General features: G+C 37.4%; 1 long non-coding RNA gene across 1 annotated transcript in view; it reads right to left on the bottom strand.

Moving 5' to 3' along the window:
* Nucleotides 1–404: 404 nt before the first annotated feature.
* Nucleotides 405–23,351, bottom strand: part of LOC142460875 (uncharacterized) — an 85,555-nt gene continuing 62,608 nt past the window's right edge. The window contains exons 2-3 of the long non-coding RNA XR_012786849.1: nt 20,206–20,271; nt 405–479 (exon numbers count right to left, since the gene is read on the bottom strand). This is a non-coding gene — a long non-coding RNA (uncharacterized LOC142460875). The remainder of the gene's footprint in view (nt 480–20,205; nt 20,272–23,351) is intronic.

Genomic DNA, 23,351 nt, shown 5'->3' on the forward strand with positions numbered 1-23,351 from the left:
GCATTAATTTTTTTTACATAATGGAGAATAAAATACATTTTACTGGTAAAGTAAATACATGCAGCATCATTAAATATCCCCAGTGTGTCTAGTTGGTATATTTAAATATTTGTCATGCACACAAGAAAACATATTTCCTTAAAAACTTGCAGTATTTCTCACTTTAGCATGACTCACTTCCCAAATATATTAAAATTGTATTCCATAATTATTATCTTTTTAAAGTATGAAAGGCATCAATAACATTAAGTACATTTAAATCCCATTGTATTTTTATTACATTTTATATAGCTCATTACTATACATTTATAAATAATATGCGACAAAGGAAATAAAAGCTCAAAATGAAAACATACTGTCAGCGTCAATAAAAGTTACCAATGGTTTGGGTTCTTTTTCTTCCTATACTTTACCTCTGAGAAGGCATTCCAGAGATCATTTCTGGCTGCGTTGCCATACTTATGAATGGTTAAATAATCCTACAAAGAAAATAAGATTTGAATTACAATTTAACTGCTAAGCAATTACCAGTTAATATAATCATTTCTCAAATCAAATAAACAATTCTATTTGCTGTGCTTATATTGATACAAAGAGAAATACTCATAAAGGTTTATAAGAATTAAATTTTAAACTATTCAAAAAAAACTTAAGCATAGCATATTTTCTAATTAAGTATCAAATAACTTTAATCTTTAAAAATTATTTTTGAGAGTTGAATCATTTATAGATTTGGGGGGGTCAAAAAACATCCCTTCATTTATCAATGTCAACCTTGGCTTTTTGAATTAAATTACCTCCCCAGTGTAATATTTTGGGAAACCTTGTCCATCAGGATTTTAGACTGGAATCTAAAAAAATATTTCATGGGATAAGAACAACTCTGACAATAACAAATCTTTACTGCGGTGGATGTCTTTCGAGTTCAGATTCCATGGAAGAGTATAAAATGAAAGCAATGTGTGGTTTTGTGTGACCCTTATCAGAAGGCCTAACTAAGAAAGATTTGGTCAAGTGGGACTGGCTGATTTTTGTCTACGTAGCCAGTGTAAATGAGTCCCAATGGCCTTCTGTTAGTCAAACAGGTAAGAGGTATCACTTTGCCCAAAGAGGACTGTTGTCACAGGCTTTCTAGTGCGAAGGTGCCTATTATCACAGAGATAAACATTGCTTTTCATTGACTTGATGAAAAAGTATTATTAAAAAGAAATTTTATCCTGGTCTAATATTTTTTTAATTTAGGAATTCCCAACTATTAGTTAAACCTACACACTCTCTTTCTAATTTAAGCCTTCCTCCTCTCTGGGAGGCATGGATGCATCGCGGTGAATGCGTCCTCAGTTATGACGACTGGGCACTTAGTTTTCCGATGTCGAAGTGGGAGAAGGAGAAGAACATAGATGATGTTAAGCAAAGTGTCTCATTTGAGATCCTTTCAGCCCTAGAACTTGGAGGTAACAGGCAAATGCTTAATTTACATGCCAGTTCTGAAACTGGGAGAAAAATGCTGACTCCATTGAGAACTTTATGTAAAGTGGGATGCTTTGGAGATAATTAAAGTTGTAGAAGCAGATTTTCTGAAATACAAATTGTAGCACCTGTGACAGATTGAGCTTTTGTGGGCAACTCACATGTTCAGATGGCACCTCCCACTTAATCAGACGCCTGGAGAAGCAACATCCACACTGACTTAGCAATGACAGATTTCTCATCAAGATGCTCTGGACAACTTTACTGCGAATTTAGATCTCCAAAGAACTAATCTGAACCTGGAGTTTAGCTTTGGGTAGGAGAGCTATATGAAGCACTCTCTATTTGAACCCTGGGACTAGGATTTAAATCATTTTCTGATTAGGTGTTAAAATTATTAGAAATTTTGCTTTTAATTTGTTTGTGTGTGTATCTTGGGGGAATCTCTTGAATACACTGAAAAACAATGGACATTGAAACTTATAAATGTATGTGAAACATCTATTTAAATGAGAACTATTATTGTTGAGTTCTGTTTATGCAGAGGTATTGGGATAATAAAAGAGAGGCAGCAAAGGGACACCGACGGATCTGGAAAGGACCGATGCAGGAATACAGGTTTCCCCTTGGGGTGGATCAGAATATCTACAGTCAGTCTACCATGAGATCGATTGGATCTTAGCTTGATTTTGATCATTAGCTCAATGTCTTTTTTACTCTCCCAATTCTGTATAAGGCTCCAATTTGTTTCTAACAAGCTGAAATGGCAATCAGTCAGGATTAAGAAGGGGGTCTTCATATGCCAGGCTGGATATTCAGGATAGAAATGGTATGTTTTTGTTGGAATCCCATCAGCTTCAATATTCATGGCATTGGAATTCTTCAGATTTCAACTGTCTTTCCTCCCCAAACACATATTCTTTAGTTATCCCAGCCTTTCTCTTATACAACAACGATATACATATGGAAATATATTCTTAGTCTTTGGAGAATTACAAAGAAAATGTGAGGATCATGCCTATTAAAAACCATATCATCTATTTATTCTTTTATTTCCATGAATTGTATAATGCACTTAGTATAGACCAGGAAGGTTTCGTGGGAATGGAGGAACAGTGATGGGCAAAAGGTCGTTGAGAAAAAAATGTAAATAACAAGATGCAATTTGAGTAGGTCCCTGTGACTGAAGCTGTGAAAGTCTTGGACCAAAAATTACAGAGCCAAAGCAATTCCAATGGTTGGGGCATGTTTACATCGAACGACTTTAAGTTCTATTCTAACCTACCAGTAAATGAATATGACAATGATTGGATAAGAAATTTATTAATAAATATAGACACATATATGAAAATCCAACATTAGATATGACATTACAATATAAATGTATAAAGTATAATGCTTTGACATCCACTGTAAGAACAGTGATGGGCTGTCTATACTAGATATTTCAGAAATGAAAGAAGTTGAAAATAATGAAGATGATTAGTTGGATATACTTATGAGACCTATCTAGCAATATAAACTGATTACAAGTTAAAAAGGGATTAACCGAAAGCATATTCTGATATATCTACCTATGGGAAAGCCAACATGCATAGTAGTTAAAAGTGAAGTGAACTACTTTAAAATGTAGTTGAAAGGAAGGTTCAATATTATATAACCCAAACCTCTCTGCCATCAAGTCAATGCTGACTCATAGTGACCCTCCGAGGGTTTCTGAACTGTAACTGTTTGCGGGAGTAGATAGCCCTGTCTTCCTCCCATGTACCTGCTGGTGGGTTTGAACTGCCAGTCATGTGGATCACAGTCCCACACGTAACTACTACACCACCAATAGTGATTGAGGTGATATTAGCTACAATAATCTTCTTAATAAGCTCAGGCTACTGAATAGGAAACTGAATTACGTAACCAACCAAAGGGTAGCATCACTAATAATTAAGGAATGTTTCACATAAAAAAACTATAATGTCATTTGCCTCTCTTAACACTGAATTGCTTTATATTCCTTCACTTAATTCACATAACATTGGGATAGGTAATATAATCATTTAAGATATCAGGAAATTTGAAATCACAGACCCTGGTCCATATCCAAACCCCATACATATGTCTACAGCCCAATATCCACTAGATTCCCCAAAGATAATTAAGGGTCATATTCAAAGAAAGCTAAACTCACTCTCCTCCCCCAAACTGTCTCTTCTTGAGGGCTTTTCCCCAAGGATGAATGTGAACCAAAGAGTCATCTTTCACGCCTTCCTGTCCTTCCCGTCACATTACTGCTCTGATATCCTGAATCTTCCTCTAAGGTGCCACGCTACACATTACAGCTTCTCACCTGGACACAGCGCCTGCCACTGCTTCTTCTCTCTTTCAACCCTACCACACACCACTGTGCTAGCCAGCCAATACGGTGTGCTCAGAAAACACTACACCTTGAGCTCCCTCATGGACTAGCCCCGCTGTACTTCCTCAAGCCTCTTAGCACTTGTTGCCCAGTCTCAGATTAGCTACTTTATTTGAAGATGCCTAATACAATATTTTCTCTATTTCCTAGTTCTCCACTCAAACTTTACCTTTCTCCTTTACTGTGCAAATTCACTTTAATAGTCAAGTCTCAATTTTAATGCATTTTCCCTGAGAATCTTTGCCCACTTCTGCCTCCTTTCTAATTCTGAGCCAAGTACCTTGTACCCTATCAGAAGACATATTACTCTGTGTTTCAATTGCCTGCTCATTAATTTAACTGCCCACATAATCTAAAAACTCCCTAAGTAAATCCCACCCAAACCATTGGCATCCAGCTGTTTCCACTGCATGGTCGTCCTGTAGGAGGGAGTCACACTTCCGGTAGCATTTCCTAGAATTTTGCTTCTTTTGTTTTACAGAGATCTGCCATGTTTGGTTAAAACTACTTTGCTTTTGGTTAGCACAGAACACTTCCCCACTGCAGGACTAGCGCCTCTCGCCATAAGGTCAAAAACAAAATGGTACTGGTATCCAATTGATTATGATGTATACCACAAAGTAGAATTGCCCCCTTTGGGTGTCTAAAGTTATAAATCTTTACAGGAGCAGAAATCATATAGAGCAGCTGGTACTTTTGAACTATTGACCTTGTACTTAGCAGTTCAATAAGTGATCTAATATACCACCAGGGCTCTATTGTGTAAGGTAAGGACCTGGTTGTTTTGGCTTATCACTGTTTAACCAAACTGTGTTCCCAATATAGTACGCAATAAATGCTCAATCTGCGTGTGTTTTCTGAGGTTCCTTAGTCAATATGCTTTTCTATTACTAATTTGCAATGAAGTAAAAGATTTATTACACTGATAAAAGCAAGAAAACCAAACCCAGTGCCACTGAGTTCATTCTGACTCATAGCAACTCTGTATAGGCTTTCCCAACCACATCTGGACAGGCATGCACAGGCTCATCTTTCTTCTGTGGCTGTTGGGTTTGAACAACTGACCTTGAGATTAGCAGCTCACACACCAACAGTGCTCCTTACTATTCACACCAGATTCGCTCAAATACTCAAACTCATTTTTCTCAGTGTTTATTTGTTATATATAATTTACATTAATACATATGCAGTTCCATATCAAAAGATTTTGAATGATTGAATATAATACCATTTTTGGTTTTCCACTTTTGGCTAACAAGTAGTACAGTTCATAACGTTTCATATATAAAAGCCAGTGGGACTAAGAAAGGCCAGAGGGAAAGTAAAATGTTGAGCTGAGGAAGTAAAGGCCTATTATCTTTCAAGGTTTACATGCAAATAGTTATGGAATGCTTACTCTCTTATTAATGAGTCTTTCCGTGTGTTAGGGCAGCAGATTAGCTGCATGAGTAGTCTATCCCTCAGGTTACAGAGGGACCATTCAATAAAAACCAAAGATGCATGACGTACTTTAGATGTGTTTAGCTGAAAGTAAAACGAAAATTTACCCTATGATGACTTTTCTTTATTTTTTTCCCCAGGATGACTTTCAAAGTGATAAAAACGTGTCCCGTCCTCTAAGAAAAGGAAGATTACAGTAGAGGTGCAGCCCCTCCCTCCGGAGCACTTCACTGAGCCCCCTTAGTGGAATCTTTCCTCCAGTTTGGGCTCTTAGCAGCTGAGGCCCAAGCACAAGATTCAGATATCACAGTCGGCAGAGACAGAATTGTTCCTTCCATCAGATGTTAAAGACTCAAGAGACCTTTGCTTCAGATCCTGCAGCCAATACCTCAAATTTCTCCTTTATCAGAATTTTATGATGTCATGAATTATACATATTAGGATTATTTAGTATATAATTTAACCAACCTAGCTAAAACATGCTTCTGAGGCACTAAGCAGTACCATTTGGATCTTGCAAAAGGCAGAATCCAGTCCTTAGCAGGATATGGCTGCCTAGAGTAGGTGAAGGTGAGACGTTGAACAAAGTCAGAATTCAGTTCATGAGTAAAAGGGAAGACTCGCTCATGAGCACACCACGAACAATGCTTTCTACAGTGAGACCAGGCCCCATGTTGCACGCAGTAACTCTGCTATGAGGATGTCATCTACTTGCACGACTAGTTTGAGAAATGATAAATAAATTCAGGCATTGATTTTTTTTTCCTGACTGTATGGCAGGAAGGTTGAAACAGGTTTAAAACATTATTTCTTTCTATCACGATAAAATGTGCCTTGAACAATTGATACCAAAATATGTCAGTGTTTGGCTTTCCAACATTTAAACAGCACTTTTCGATGGGGGCAATAATTCAATACGGACTTTTATAAGAGAGCAAGGAGAGGGACACAATACTACAGGCACACTTGCCACTCTCTCTGGTAAGAGAGGATGGGCGTGCCCCCTGTCCTCAGACAACCCCATGCTCCCTTCGAGGTCTGTGGATGCCCGTGGAGTAGAGCAAAGAAGGGAAGGAAGATCATTGAAATGTATGTCCTGTCTTGGTGACAGGAGCTGGGTGGGGGCCATGTCAGCAACTGGATCTGAGAGTTCTGTAGCTCGACTCTGGCTGCCTCTCTGTATTTCACAGAACCCTTTAGTTACTACTCTATTTCCAAAGCCCAGCTATTTAGACTTTCTTTTGACCCAATGCGCTACCTTTGAACCCTGCACTAAATTTGTTCTGGATAATACAGCTGGAATTTGCTTCTGTGGCTTGCAACTCCAAACCCTAACTGATAGAATACTAAAAGGTGCCGTAAGCTGAACAAACAAAACAAAGATATGGCTAAATTTCCCTAATAACCCACCAGCTTTTGTGTGTGTTATAAAATGGACTCACTGTCAACGAGTGGATGACTCCTCACAGTAACCCAGTAGCACGGGGGACCTGCCCCTGTGAGTCTCTGAGACTGTAACTCTGTGAGTCACAGCCAACACAGAACCCCTCCACCACCAGGGCTCCGCATAATAAGTATCGGGGAAAGTTTTCAAAAGAGGCAGACCAGAAGGTTAAAGTCCACACACACAAACCTGTACACACACAGAAACTGAAAGGGATGCAGCCTGTGCAGAAGCTCTTAGACAGAGGTGCACATAAAGCGACAGCGACGACAGTGCATAATTATAATAAGCTATTTTCTTGTCTTTACAAAAGCTTCCACAGCCGGGGTCCATAAGCAGAGGAAGGACCACGAGCTCCGGACTCCAATCTGTGCCAGTGTGTGCACTGTGAGAGTGTGGTAACCTGAAGGGGTCCATGAACACCACCACCACAGATTACAAACTGCCAGGTCACAGCAATGTCACCGAGAGTGGGATAAAATCTATTGGAATGCTGGCCTGTGCCAGCATTCAGAGGATGTCTCTACAATCCCTGACCTTGAACGAAAGCAGCAAGGAGACTCACACAGTGACAGATGACAAAGTAAAATACCACAAAGCTGGAGTATAGACCAGATGCTATTTTAGGTAATATGAGAAGACTAGTTAGAGATTATGAGATTATGTAAAATGAGCATCAAAGCAGTGACAAAGCATAAAACAAAATAAAAGCAGTAAAGTTCACATTTTCATTATCAGAGAGAAGAACAGAGGAGGAAACAGAGGCACAGGTATTAATTGTCCCTATTTACCATTCAACTGTGGTCAAGCTTCCCAGAAGAACATTTGATCTCTTGGAACCCTTACTCACTTGTCAAGATCTGGAGGTTTCCAGCCACCATAAAACAGCAAGGTGCCACTTAAGAACAAAGCTATTTAAATATGCAGAACAATCGCTGAAAAGTACTTTATTGTTGATATGTCATTCTGATTCTGTGGGTTTTTTTTAATGTGTGTTTATGCCAAAAGTTATCTCCCTAAGTAGTTTGATTGGCTATAGGAGGATCCAGATATTTCTCCAGGAGCAAAATGCAATTTTGCACGTTTAAAAATTTCATCAAGGCATTTGCATCAGGTCCTCTTTTTTTTCCCCCCCTCCCTCCCTTTCCCCCCCTCCAAATGCCTTGAGAATGATTGGGACAGGGAATGTATGGGTGTGCTTTATACAATTGATGTATGTATATGTATGGATTGTGGTAAGAGGTGTTGGAGTCCCTAATAAAATGTAAAAGAAGAAAAGAGAAAAAAAATGATTAGGGCAAAGACTGTACAGATGTGCTTTATACAATTGATGTATGTATATGTATGAACTGTGAAAAGAATTGTATCAACCCCAATAAATTGTTAAAAACAAAAACAAAAAAAAATTTCATCATTCTACTTAATGAGTATTTTAAAACTCATCCTTTCATGATAAGCTACTCAGTATGGCAGACGATTTTCACTCAAAATAAACTGTAAGTCCATGAAGATTTTTAGTTGTCTATTCATTTGATTTTTAATTAAAGACAGCGAAACATTCTTATACCAGGTTTGTTTTTATATGTATTTTATGTATTAATTATAGATCACACTCCAACATGCAGGCACACCAGCAGAAAGGCAGTTATTTCTAATTTTGGGATGTGTACTGTGTTCCAGAACAACCTGACAGGGTCCTACACCTGTAAGTGAAATAGTGTGAAAGTAATAGTCTGTTGGGGTGCTCTGGAGTACTAAAATAGCCCTACTTCTCACTTTCACTGCGAGAGTGAAATATTACTCAGACATAAAATGTATCTATTAGTAAAACTGAAGTTTGGGAACTGCCTTTGCTGAATGCCCTGGTAAAGGACTTAGACCACTACAAGCTTACCAAACAGACATATTTGGTCTTGGCTGGCAAAATGCACTATTTCCTAGGAAACAAGAGGGCACTGACGTTAAGTCACGTCTATGACCATCACCGCCCCCACCCTACTCTTGCTCAGCACCCAGTGCAGGAGACTACAGGAAACGAAAATGCATTTTAATTGAGAGATATTGGATGTGCACAGCAAGGAAATCCTTGGTAAGATAAATATATATGGTGGCACAAATATAACAATTGTGAGTTTATCTCAGGACTAAGCAGTGTGGTGTTTGTTTGTTTGTCAGTTTCACAAAGACTCACTACGAGTCAAATTCAACTCAATGACAACACACTCAGAAGAACTGGGTAAGGAATTTGGCTCTTACCAGTCATCTGATAATATTAATGTATACCTTACAAGCATGTGCTCAGAAAACAGTATAAATCTTTAGAAAAATATACATGATGCAAAAAAGATCAGGATACATTAGAAACTTTATGAGCAAGCTCAAAAAAATACTATCTGGGTTGAACCTCTCTCTGTTCAACTTTACTTCCAAGAGAAGTCAAAATGTTCCAGAGGGCCAATGAAAGGAAATTATACGAATTAACCTAAAGGAGAAAAATGCTTGGATAAAAAAAAATCACATCAATGTCAATGAGGGGAAGGGCAGAGTTGAGACCCAAAGCCCGTCTGTAGACAATTGGACTTCCCCTCACAGAAGGGTCACGAGGAAGAGATGAGCCAGTCAGTGTGCACATACTTTTTCTCTAGTTCTTAAATGCTTCCTCCGTGACCCCCACTCCCCACTATTATGACCCCAATTCTACCTTACAAATCTGGCTAGACCAGAGCATGTACACTGGTACAGATAGGAGCTTGCAACACAGGGAAATCAGGACAGCTAACCCCCTCAGGACCAATAATGAGAGTAGTGATACCAGGAAGGCAAGGGGAAGGTGGGGAAGAAAGGGGGAACCGATCACAATGGTCAACATATAACCCTCTCCCAGGGGGACAGACAACAAACAGAAAAGCAGGTGAAAGGAGATTGGTGTAAGACCTGAAAAAAAATGACAAATTATCAAAGGTTCATGAGGTAGGGCGCGTGGGAGAGGGAGGGAGGAAAATGAGCTGTTACCAAGGGCTCAAGTAGAAAGATCATGTTTTGAAAATGATGAAGGTAACTTATGTACTAATGTGCTTGACACAATGGATGCATGTGTGGATTGTGATAAGAGTTGTAAGAGCCCCCAGTAAAACTATTAAAATAACAACAAATTAAACACAAAAAGCACGGAGGAAAAAGTTGAAGTCGAAACTTTATACCTGAAAAAAACTAATTCCCCTCTGAGTTTAAGAGATTTCCTGAAGTTGTAAGGCCTAGCACATGTAGTTATGCAGCCATTTACTGAGATGCCAGGTTTGCTAGCAGCTAGCCCAGAAAATGGGCATACGACATTCATTCTCGCCATACCTCTATGTACAGACACTGACCTCAAGAGGAGAGGTTTGGAAAGACGTACAGGTAACACTTAAAAATACGCACTATCTCCACTTCTCTCCAATACCTACACATTCCATGACATCAGGACCTACGACTGCCTAGCAATGTAATCGAGACCAGAAGGTTCCGCCCCACATGTTCTAGATTGGTAAGGTTTCCTTGAACATTTTTACATTTATGGGCTTAAGGACACTTCTATAAGGACATTAAATTTATTATATTCTCAGAGGCAATTTCTTTTCTTCAGTGCTAAAATCATACACACTATACTAGTTTATTATTTGTGTTCGTATTGTTAATGTGTGTGAGATACTTTCTGTCTTCTTTTTCCTTAGATTTCATAGTTCATCTTAATCAATTCTTGGCAAATAGCCACCTCAACTTTTCAGTTCTGTTCTTCAATTATACTAGCTTGGCAAAAAAACAATTCCAGATGAATTCAAGTATTTTTCTTCTCTAAACCCGCACTCGTGCAGCTGAACGTCACTGGAGAAAATCCTGTAATTAAGCAGATTCAGTCTATGATACGTTCATAATCACCCAGCTCAAAGAGGCAATCAGTAGTTAGTAGGTGTGCCTCTTTATTCTCAGACCTACATGCTCACATTTCACCTCTCATCCTCAGCTTTCCACTACAGACCCTTGCTCAAACAACACTGAAAAAAAGCACAATTAGAAAGGAGCTCCCTCATCTCCCCACTACCAGATTTTCAAGTTTATTGAAAGCATCTTTCTACTATAAAAATTAGTCCCTTCACCACCGCAAGGACCGAGATGCCAGTTTTCTCTTCTTGAGCACTACCAAATTCCTTTTCTTGTTAGTACAACGGGCTCCCATATTGAAGTAGTCAATAAAACAAAAGCTTTCTGTGAGTCCTTATATCCTTTATAGCAAATTACTTCACTTTTCTAATATCCTTCTTTTGCAATTTTTAAAAAGTATGCGCTTATACCCATTCCACTCAACCTAATAAAATTGCAGTCTTCCAAAAGAATACGTTTCCATTTTTCCCCTACTCCACATGTATCTTACATTTAACCTTGCTGCTCGCTTTCTTGTTGTTGAAACGTGTTTCTCTCCAGGCACTGGCGACACTGCACACTTGGTACTCTGCCTGCCTTGGCAGCTGCTCCATTTGGATCTGAGTTGGCCCTCCCTCTTCTCGGAACCCCCAACCGGTACAGTCCTTCCCGGTTGGTCCCAGGCCCTCAGACAGGAAACCGCAGAGGCGTCCTTGACTCTGTTCTCTCCCTCTGCTCCCACACCTCACTCTTCGTCCAATGTACGCCAAGTCCCCGCTAATTGTACCTTCAAAATACATTTTGAATATGTCCCTGCCTCTGCATACCTAATTATGCCATATCCAACCTTTCATCCTCTTTTACCAGATACTTGAATTCCCTTCTAATTTTATTAGCCAGTTACCGTAATGGTAGGCTGATTCTTTCAAGGCCACTGCAATATTTGCAGAAAGATAGAGAACATCCCAGTTTAAAACCCTTTAAGAACACCCCACTATACTTAGGATAAAATCCAATTTTCTCCGCAAAGTCTATTTGGATACCCCATGACGGGCTCCTACCCGTACCTCTCCGACCTTGTCTTTTGTCCTTCCAACTTTTCTCAAGCACCTTAGCTTGCTTCCTTTGACATGCTCAATTTTTCTTACCTTTTGCACAAGCTCTTTCCTCTTCCTGATGATCTCCCCTCAGCCCTTTTATATCCCTCAGAACTTTGTGTATCATCCATTTTCTGAAGAAAGATCTTCTAAGTACCCGATAAAGTTACCTCCTCTCACTCCCTCGTAGCATTTAACACAGTTAGCACCATATATTTGTCTTTGAATCCTTTATCATATTTTATGATTCATGGAAATGTATACTATACCTGCTCTATACAGCATGCACTAAATACTCACTACTTACCGTAAGTACATAACAAGAATGTATAGAATAAATGATATTTAATGGGTCATAAATATGGGCTGTAGAAATAACTAAGTATAGCTTTTAGTATAGGAAGAAAAACTATAATTTTGTTCTGTTAGCACAAAGTATTAACAGGCAATTTTTATATTTAAATGGTTAGTGTTCTTAAATGTTTTTAAAAATCACAGGTGGAGGCCTTGAGCCAACAAACAGATGGTGGCTATTGGAGATTGCTTACAAATGGAATCATATTGAGGAAAGCAAGTGATGCCACCATTTTTTGTCTTTAAAATATTTATTATGATTTACATGAAAGTTTCCAGAGCAAATTCATTTCTAATCCAGCAATGCATGCATGGGGAGTTCCCTGGCCCGGGGTTACAATTCTCACAAGGTGTCAGCATTTCACACATTCCTGCCTTGGTTTTCCTGTTTTCATTAGCCATGGTTTGCCCCCTTTCTGTTAGTTTACTGGAAACAATTCTGCTTGATTTTGCTTTTAGATAAATACTATCTGTTCAGGTGTATATACTTGATTTTTCTGAGGGGCATGTTAGTTTCACCCATGTGTTATTGTTCACACACCAGCTGAAAGGTGGTCTCAGGCTTGGCTTCAGGTCTGAGTTAAAAGAATGTCTGAAGGCCATAGCTTGCAGGACCCACACTCTCTTTGTTCAGCCAAGGTGAAGTTGTGTCTTTCTCAAGACAGACTTAGAAGGTAGAGGAGAGCTAAAGCACGATTACCATTGACCGAAAAGAGGTCTTTCAACACATTCGATCTTACTGTAAGTTTTCAAACACGTGACCAGGAGCAGTATTTACAGATTTCTTTTAAGTCACCAACTTACAAAATGTCATCTTTCATATGATTTTAGATATTTGATATCCCAGGGGAGAAGGATAGTTTCAATATAAATGTTAATGTTCAGTATCTGTAGTGCATATGCATTTGTACAAAGTTTTGAAAAGGAGAGTAAAAGCTGCAATTTTAAGTGTATAAAACACAAGGCTAAAATCTTCATAAAAGTATAAATAAAATGAATGTGTTGTTTCTATTAGGTGCCATCAAATCAGTGCCAACCAATAGCGACCCGATTCACATACAATGAAACACTGCCCTGTCCTGGACCGTGCTCACCATTTCGCCTTGGTTTGTACCCAATGTTGCAGCCACTGAGTCAGTGCATCTCCTTGAGGACCTTCCTCTTTCCACCGGCCCTCTACTTTACCAAACATGATGTCAGTTTGTTTGTAAAAAGTATGTAAGGATCTAGGATGAACGCTTGAAGTCCTCATCTCTAAGGAGTACTTTGGGCGTACTTCTTGCAAAACAGACTTCTTAGTCCTTTTGGGAGCCTGTGGAACTTTCAAAAATGTTCTCACCATAATTCAGATGCATCAATTCTTTTTTGGTCTTACTTAAGCAATGTCCAAATTAAAAAAAGGAGAGAAAAGGGTGCATCTTTAATAGTAAAGGCTTTTTGGTTGATTACAAATAATTGTATCCTTACACAGAAACGCATTGCTACTGTATGGATTCCAATACCTAGCGACCGTCGGTGGGCACTGACGCCCTGTCCCGGTCAGTCTCATGGCTGCACTCCCTACAGGGGCAGACGGCCTTTCTTTCTCCTGAGAAGAAACTACGAGGTTTGAACTTTGGACTCTTCAGTTAGCACCGAAATGCTTAAGGCATGGCTCCATCCATATAGCTGCAGAGGTCACAGGAAAGCTTGCAGTTCAGAAGCACATGGTAAGGATTCCGTGTGTAAGCCTTCCAATAAACAAATTCAGTGACAAAAAGTAATCCCTTTTTATTTAGAGATATAAATAGCCATGGCTATTTAAGTTTTAAAAGTATTTGTTACACATGAAACTATTTTCACATCAAGCAATCTTTCAATAAAAATCAAATGTTTTTCTATTTTACATGTTCATTAATCTTGCCTTTGTAATTTAACTTGTTAATAAATGCTAATTTGGTAAAGTCCAAATGGCTAGAACCAGTTGTGATGAATCGGTTTTGTAAGACTATCATAAGTATCATCACAAACAATGATTACCAAGCGGTAACTCTTTTCCCTATCACATATATAAAACTGTGCCGTATTTTAAATGAAACAGAGAGACATTTGAGCAGAAACTGTCCATGGCCATTCATTTTAGATTAAGTGTGACTGAGTCACCATCTGGACGGAAACACAAACCATCTCCACAGAAAGGACCTTAACTTTGACACACTGTGTCTGCTCTTCTATTACTATCTGAGTTTTCATTTTCGTGAAAACCCACATGCAGGGAGCAGTCTTTCACAACTGTAAGCCTGCAGGTCTCAAACAAAAGTCCTGCATACACATGCTAACAGACAGCAGCATCTCCCTGGAACACAAGTTACTGAGCATGCTTTGCTGCTAATACTCCCTGTAGCATCGTGCCTGTCATTACTTCAAGCCATCAGAATTTTATGAGCACAAACCAATAATAATGATATTTCCTTTTTGCTTTTTATCCACACCTCATTGCCTTACATTGATTTGCATAAGCAATTTTCACCTTGATAATTGGACCCAAACACTGTGTTGTAGGTTACCTTATGGAAAAGAGCAGTTAAATACTAATCAAGAGAAATCTTTCTCTATTCAACCATATTTTAGATGATATTAAATTACTCTCTCTGGTTCAGCAGGAAGGTGACCCACTTTCTGACATAGATTTTAGGGCTTGGGTTTATATCAAGCTTAACAATGATCTTTCTTCACAATTTTAATTCCCTCATGTGGACTCATAACAACATGAAGAATGGTACAACCAGGCCCAAATCATTAAAACATTATTGTTTTGTTTGAAAGGAAAAAGCAATAGTATTACATACTAATTATTTTTGTAATAGCTACTGGGCCAATCAATGTTATCTAAGGATCCTATAATTATAGCTTTACTATTTTATTACTGGGCGAAAAACAAGAGAAAATGTAATTAGGGAGATTAAAACAAATATAAATGAAGTTAAAAGGACTCGTGTAATTTTAAAAGTCCAAAGAATCAGCACCTGAATTGGTTACTTTAAAAGTAATCCTGCGAGTTCTTCTAGAACTAGGATCTGAACTAAACGGACTCAAATTAGTAAGAAAGAATGGCACAAAGGCAGTAGATCCCAGTTCGTTTGTCCTGCTTTGTTGATCGTCCCCCATCCCACCCCCACGTTAACCTCATACACTGCTTCCTCTGCATAACGATGAAGGCGTGTGCATGGAAACCGCACAGACTCTGGCAAATTAGAGATGTAACTATTACCAAAGGATGTTGTTTGATAATATCTGTAATGGATTTGAAGGTTTGAGTTGCAAGAGACATTGCAGAGGGACATGTCCAATCACCAAGAATTTATAGAGAGGCGAAAGAGGAGCACACTTACATTACATTTATAGTTCCAGTTACCCCGGGGAAAGAAAGGAAAACAGCACTGAGCACGGAAACTTGTCCACGCGCGGAAAGGGTAGTAATGAGGTTACGGCACGAGTTTGGGGTGTTGTGATCGGTAGAGAACGAATACAGACCTCCCAAAGTGATGCTTCGAGTTTCTCTTCACAGACTGGTCTAGGAAGCTGTTTGATATATGCATAACACAGTCAAAAATGAGGCCTCAAAGGTAGCATTATATGATGCATAACTTGTTCCCGACGTGCAAGGAGACTTTCTAGTTATTGCTAATTCTTTACTGCGTTTTCACTAACTCTATTTAAGTCTCCATTGGGAACACAGCCTGCAGTAATTTTTTTTAACAACAGTTCTCACTGGACAGACACTTACAGTGAGGAAGACATACAGGTTGGGACGCCATACTGGCTCACTTTCCAGATGGGCTTTTTGTCCCGTGCATATTTGATTTTAAATTAAATGTAATTTAGAAAAACTGCTGCTCAATTTCTTCTCCATATATTTATCATATCCTAGTAGGAGGGGGGTGAAGGGAGTAGACTGAAGAGCCAACAGTTTCGATCACGTAAACCAGAAGTTTAAAATATTAAGTTAATTAAAAACAGAAAACTTTTATAATAGTCAATTCCCCTGTCTTTTTTCGTCAGCGCTTATTTTAGAAGTGTCATAATTAGATAGTTGGAAATTTCAGACATATCATACCAGTACTGATTCACCCTGACACCACCAAGCCAGTCCAGTCCCTCCCAGAGGGGCCTGGAGATTACAAACCCGGTGGAAACGGGAACATGTTTCTGCAGTAAGTAATACAATGATTAGGGAAGGAACAAAAATAATGGAGCTATCACTAAAGTAACAAAAGAAAATAAAAAAGCTCTGTATCGTAATACAAAAAGCTACATATATAGTACAAATAATAATAAAATCACTAAAGTAAAACAACAACAAAATGGATCGATTACGTTTGTTCAATTGTCTGTTGTCAGCTCACCTGTCCCCTTGCTACCTTCTATACCCTGTTGAGCACTGTGCAGGCTGGAGGCCTGGGTGCCACATTTCTCAGAATCCCTTGCTAATTGGCTCCAAGGCAAATGTCTGTCAGGTGAGAAGCAGGCACAAGCTATCGGGAAGGCACTAAGAAAGAAACACTTCCCTTAGTCAAGTGCAGAAGAAGGTACTGCTGGTGGCTTCCAGGTGTACGGCTGGCAACTAAGCAAATGAGTGTCATTTTATAGTGTTTCCTGAATGTTTTGATTTTATGAAGTCTTCCCCATTTTTACTCTTTTATCCCTCCCAACTGTTTTATAAAACCCATATTCTCTATGCTAAATCCCTTTGTGCTTGAAATATTAGAATGATATTGCTATGCTTTGCTACTGCATTATATACCAGCTATGGTTTCCTGAAGCAAACCTTCAAAGATGGGTACTTAAGAAGGTGTCCTGTCAGGTTAAAAAGGAATATCATTGAGATAGAATATCCAGTAAAATTCACCAAGCACTGTTTAGTTTTTCGAAAACATAATTTAAGACAGATAAAGTCTTAACTATGAAAATGTAAATTATCCATAGCAAATCATGAAATGATTTTAGGTAACTAAAATCAAACAAATATGTATGTCAAATATTGACAAAAAGAAATAAGTCACTATCAAAACTCTGCATAACAATAAATGCTGGTCTGATGGACTAAAATTAAGGTATTATATGCCCTAGAAGTCAAATGGAGTTAATATTCAGAATCTAAATCAAGCTTCAAGAAGAGCAGTGGCATATTTTTGCCCATCTATTCACATTTCTCCACATCAAATTATGAACACTAGTTTCACATGAAAGTCAAGTTGTCTAACTAGCAAATCAAATTAAATAAAATTTGGATTCAGAGATGATGAAACATGGAAAGGCTCTTAGAGATTATCTAGTTCAACTTTTGAATTGTAAACTTTGGAACCAGAGGATAAGGGAGATTTAGTGTTTTGCAGAAATCCCACCAATATTTTTTAAATAAATAAGACTATCATTTTTGCTCTGTATTCATTTCACTGTGTCATGCTTTCTGAAATATGTTTGCTATTATTTTGGGAAATGCAATCTTAAGAACAATATAGAGAGTGCACATTTGGAAAAATATAAGCAACCTACTTTAAATATATGTATGTTGTTTATAAGTGGTATATTAACTCAACAACAAAAGGATTCAATGTTTCTTCTCTCAAAATTTTACTGTCAAATATTACACGAAACTTCCAGAAAAGAAAAATTTAGGTATATAGAAAATTAACAGAAAATATCATTGTAATGTTTTTCATGTGTGGACCATGAAGACAAAGCTGCAAATACAAAAAATAAAACAACAGAGAATAAATAGAAGAGATAGACAGATAGACCGGCAGGCAGACAGATGGCAGAACAAGCTTGAGCATGCTCGAGTGAGACCAGAAGAGTAGGGAGGTGGAACGAAAATAAAAAAAGGAAAAAACATACAATTTTAAATTTTATATTGCCTATAACTGTTAACATAATCTAGTGTCTATTTGCAAATGAAAAAATTCTATTTGTCAACAGAAAATAGTCATAGTTATTATGAAAAGAATTCATCGTTTGTCCAGCCGAGGTAAACCCTGACAGCCAGGCTTAGCTGTCTCAACAACATGCAAACCAATACTCCCCTGAGCCCCTTTGGAAAGGAAGCATATTAATATCAACTCTGACCCGTCAGCATCATGACATGAAGTGTCTGTTCAGGAGGTCATCTTCAAAATGCATCCCATACATCTTCATGCTCAGGAGATGATAATTTATCACCCCGACATAGAGATCTACTGTACACTAATCCAAACTGCTGGTGATACACTAAATCAGTTTGAGTGATGAGTATAAATAAAGCTGAAAGTGAAGTACTGAAGGATACAGATCTATCTGACCAATGAGATGTCACAATGCAAATAAAATGCAATGTGGACAAACATAGAGCCCCTTACTTGAAAATTAAAGCCAAATCAAGTTTCAGAGGATAAGTAACACATTAAAACAAGTTTTATATCCAAGTTTAATGTAATGAGAATCAGATGAATAGTTTTTTCAGATATACTTGATCTGAAGTCTATTAAATATACTTCAATATAAAAGGATATATTTAAAATGTACACATTTTGCATACTAAGGAAAATATGACAAAATAAAGCAAAAAAGGTTGCAAAATAATAATCCTTTCCAAATAAAATAACTATGATTATTCAATCTGCTGAGCAAATCTATACAGACAGATGAGAAAAAGAACAAAAACTGTACTCAGAAAATGATTTCACATCAACTAGCTACCAAGAAATCAAATTCAATTTGTATTGCTCTTATACAAGTTTAGATTTTTTCAAGAACTGTCATGCTACAACATCAATGGGGAAAACAAAGAAATGGCGGTAGAGAAGGACATTCCTCTGATATTCTTGGAGGGCGCTCCTCGAGAGGAGGGAGAAATCCAACTATGTGATCAGAACAGACCCTTTCTCCCCAACAAAATAGGTTCCATGGATTCAGCTATTCTGAAGGTTTCCCTAATGGAAGGAGCTGAGTAAAGTAACTTCCAACCACTGCTGGAACAAATCTGTGAAAATATTTTCTAAGGGAAATTATTCTTCAGGAAATTTATAGTTTTGCTTTGTTGTGCTACGTATAACTAGCCTTGTCAAAACATAGTTAACTCTTGCTTTGTATTTTACCTTTAAAAATTGTGGGGGGTAAACATAGAATTATACTACTAAAATATGACCTGATCTCAGATGTAGTTTATTAAAATTTTAAAATGAAAGCTTACTAAGAACAGATAAGATTGATAGCTCTCTCTGTCTTAGCATAATTGTATTTCAGGTGAACATCAATTTACTTTAAAGGACACTTCTAAGTAGCAGAATGCATCATAAATAATTCATCAATCACAGCTGCTAGGAACATGATTTGCTCTAGCAGATTTCAATGGAGTAAAAGTTTTATTTTTCTGTATTTGTATTTACTTTAAAAGCCATTAAGAAGCCTCTTTTTCTAAGAAATTTACTCCTAAATCTTATACTTCCTACTGCAAATACATTTTGATAAAATTGTTTATTTTCCTTTAATTTGTACAGCACTGTATTTTCTAATTAAAAAGAAAAATTTAAATGATCATCAGATAAATAACAATCTCTCTCTCTCTCTCTCTCTCTCTCTCTCTCTCTCTCTCTCTCTATATATATATATATATATATATATATATATATATATATATATATATATATCAACAGCGGAGCAACAGAAACACAAAATACACGTAGCTGAAAATACTATTAAGATTTTTCTTCACAATATAATTTTCCTAAGGTTATTATCACTTCTTACCTTACATAAACTTATCAGTGGAGAAAAAAGAGAGAAGTAGGCATTCTAAATATTTTATATCAATTATTTGGGCTCTTACAATTTTAATTTAAAATGAAAATTAAACATATTCTCAATCACACAATACTTCAAGCTTATTCTGGTGCTATTGAGAACATGGTATTTATAAGTTTCATTTCTCATATTGAAAGATGATGCTAACCTTATACATCTTAAACTTTTCCATACCATTTAGTAATCTTATATCAGTAATTTCTTAAACTGTAAAACATCTGCATAGCATAAAATAAGAAAAATTTTAAGAGAAAACAAAGCAATTTACTTACTTGCAAACCCCTTTGAAACACTGAATGGCCCATAACATTAGCCAGCATTCGAATTAAAGCAGCACCCTGTAGAAAACATATTTAAAAAATAAAAGAATTTGAACCTAGTGATATGATTCCAAAATTTTCTGACACCAATAAAACACAGTGTATTCTTGTAATTTATTTTAAAATATGCCTTAAACAAAAGCAAGAACACGTATACCACTTGGAAGAACTTTATTTGTTTTGTAGATCTGAAAGTTTTATGGATGCAATACTGATCGTTGCAGAATAGAAAATTCTTGGAAAGAATATCTCAGAACAATAATAAGCTATAATTTGGGTGAAATAAAAATCATACTGAGCCATCTACAAAGTAAATAAAAATTAGTTCCACTATAAGTTTATAAACTAATAAGGAAGATATGACATTAATAAGCATAATAAAGTATAAATGTAGAGTGACATAGCTACTGAATGCACCCCTGGCTCCATGCGGAATAGAATTGTTGTGGGACTGGAGACTTTGGAATACTGGCTAACAGTTCAAACTCTGCACCAGACTGCTGGCCTCAAACAGTGTGTCTGCCAATTACTGTCCAGGTATCCCTGGGACAACGATCTCAGTGCTCCTCTCATCTCACATTCCTTGTGTGCATATTTCATATGGCTGCTCCCAAGATTAAATTAATTAACAAATGCAAATTGTTTGAACAGAATCTTAAAAATACTAAGCACCATGTGTTAGGAACCCCGATAACTCCATGGTTAAGAGTTCAGCTAGTGATCAAAAGGTCAGTAGTTCAAACCTACTGGCTGCTCCATAGAGCACAGCCCTGCGCTCTGCTCACATCAGTATTGCCCATGGCTGTCAATTCAAACCAATTCAGAGCAACTCTGCAGGCTGGGGCAGAGCTGCCGCACAGGGTTTCCAATGGTAAGAATTTCACGGAAGTAGATTGATGCCTCTTTGCTGCATTAAGCAGCTGGTGAGTTCACACTGCTGATTTTTCAGTTAACATTCAAGCAGCCTAAGAAACCCAATGGGACAAGTCTGCGTTGTTCTCAGAGTCGCTATGAGTAAGAATCCACTGCATGACACGTATAAACAACGATATGGGTGTTAGTTATTAATATTATATCACCTCACTACATAAGTTTTGTGCTAGATCTTTGAGAAGCAATGTTTACTCAAATACAGATAAAACAATGTAAGTATAACTAATGTGGTTAATATGAATACTTAGCAAGTCAGGGAAAATACTACGGGCGTCTGCCTACTCACATTAAGTATCGTTACTATAACAGAACAAAATCTGGACAAAAAGGTAGGCACGTAGTCAACGTGATGTTCCAAGTAATGATGGATGGCTAAAGCCAGATGAACAGAAACCAACAACAGAAACAAAAGTAGAAAGGGAAAATAGTAAATTAGCTACAGCATTCAAATTGCTTTGAGCTAACAATCTTTGTAAATCAAAGAAATACTTGTCCACCAATGTCCATTGCAGTGTTATCCACAATAACCAAAAGATAGAAACAAGGAAAACGGATATGTCCATCAACAGAGAAATAGACAAATACCATGTGATACAGACATTCATTGAGTTGTAACTCATAAAGAAAAAGTCCTGATGTGTGCTATGATATGTATGAAACATGAAAAGACTTGCTATATGGATTACATGAATAAAAAGAATATGTATAAACAAGTTATATAAAATATCAAGGAGATGGGTTAATTAGGGTGTGAGGTAGTATCGATGAAGAACACAGCTTTCCCCCAGATCCTGGATGCTTCCTCCCCCCAACTACCATGATCCGAATTCTACCTTGCAGGGCTGGATAGGGCAGAGGCTGTACACTGGTGCATATGAGGGTTGGAGGTACAGGGAATCCAGGGTGAATGATACCTTCAGGACCAAGGGTGTGAGGGGCGATGCTGGGAGAGTGGAGGGTGAGTGGGTTGGAAAGGGGGAACTGATTATAAGGATCCACATGTGACCTTCTCCTTGGGAGAGGGACAGCAGAGAAGGGGGGAAGGGAGACTCCGGATAGGGCAAGATATGACAAAATAACGATGTGTAAATTACCAAGGGCATATGAGGGAGGGGGGAATGGCGAGGGAGGGGGGGGAAAAAAGAGGACCTGATGCAAGGGGCTTAAGTGGAGAGCAAATGGCTTGAGAATGATTGGGGCAGGGAATGTATGGATGTGCTTTATACAATTGATGTATGTATATGTATGGATTCTGGTAAGAGTTGTATGAGTCCCTAATAAAATTTAAAAGAAGAAAAGAGAAAAAATGATCAGGGCAAAGACTGTACAGATGTGCTTTATACAATTGACGTATGTATATGTATGAACTGTGAAAAGAATTGTATGAGCCCCAATAAATTGTTAAAATTAAAAAAAAATAAAGAACAAGGTCATTTAAAAAAATATCAAGAATAAGCAAATGTTTGGAAACCAACTTTCATTGTGTTGAAGGGGAATGCAAATGGGTATTTCTTGAGGGATACAGAGATTTTGCTAAGGGGAATGAAAACAATTGGACATAGATAATGATCATTTTATACAATAATTAAATGTAATTAATGTCATTTGATAACACAGGGAAAATGAAATGTTTTATTATACATGTTATTGCATATATTTCATCAAAACAGAATTCTTTAAAATTAAAATATCCCAATTTTATTGTGTCACATATTTTATTGTTTATATTACCCATTTATTATTTTACGTATTTGTCTGTTTTCTGTTGTCTCGTCACAGAACATGTGCTCCACGGTAGCAGAAATGTATCTATCTTGTTGCTCGCACTATCCCTCGGGCATAGAAACTTGGCCAGCAAATTTTCAGTTAAGTATTTGTTTCATGAATGAGTTCATGTGAATAAGGACAACCTGTCATTTAAAATTATGATCTTGCTTCATTAAGGCTAGACAGGATTCATTATCTTCCCAACACTAGGCAGACTAGAAAGATGTTTGTGATGTGGTAATGATGAAGATAACTATGATGATAATGCTGACAGAACACATACAGTGTTAAATAGTTATCAAAAAGTTTTATACATTTTAATTTATAAGGACCCAATAAATAAGATATATATTTTCATTTTAATTTTATTGTATTGAGGGCTCATACAGCTCTTATCA

Source organism: Tenrec ecaudatus, chromosome 11 (genome assembly GCF_050624435.1).
Source record: "Tenrec ecaudatus isolate mTenEca1 chromosome 11, mTenEca1.hap1, whole genome shotgun sequence".
In the NCBI taxonomy this organism is placed as follows: domain Eukaryota; kingdom Metazoa; phylum Chordata; class Mammalia; order Afrosoricida; family Tenrecidae; genus Tenrec; species Tenrec ecaudatus.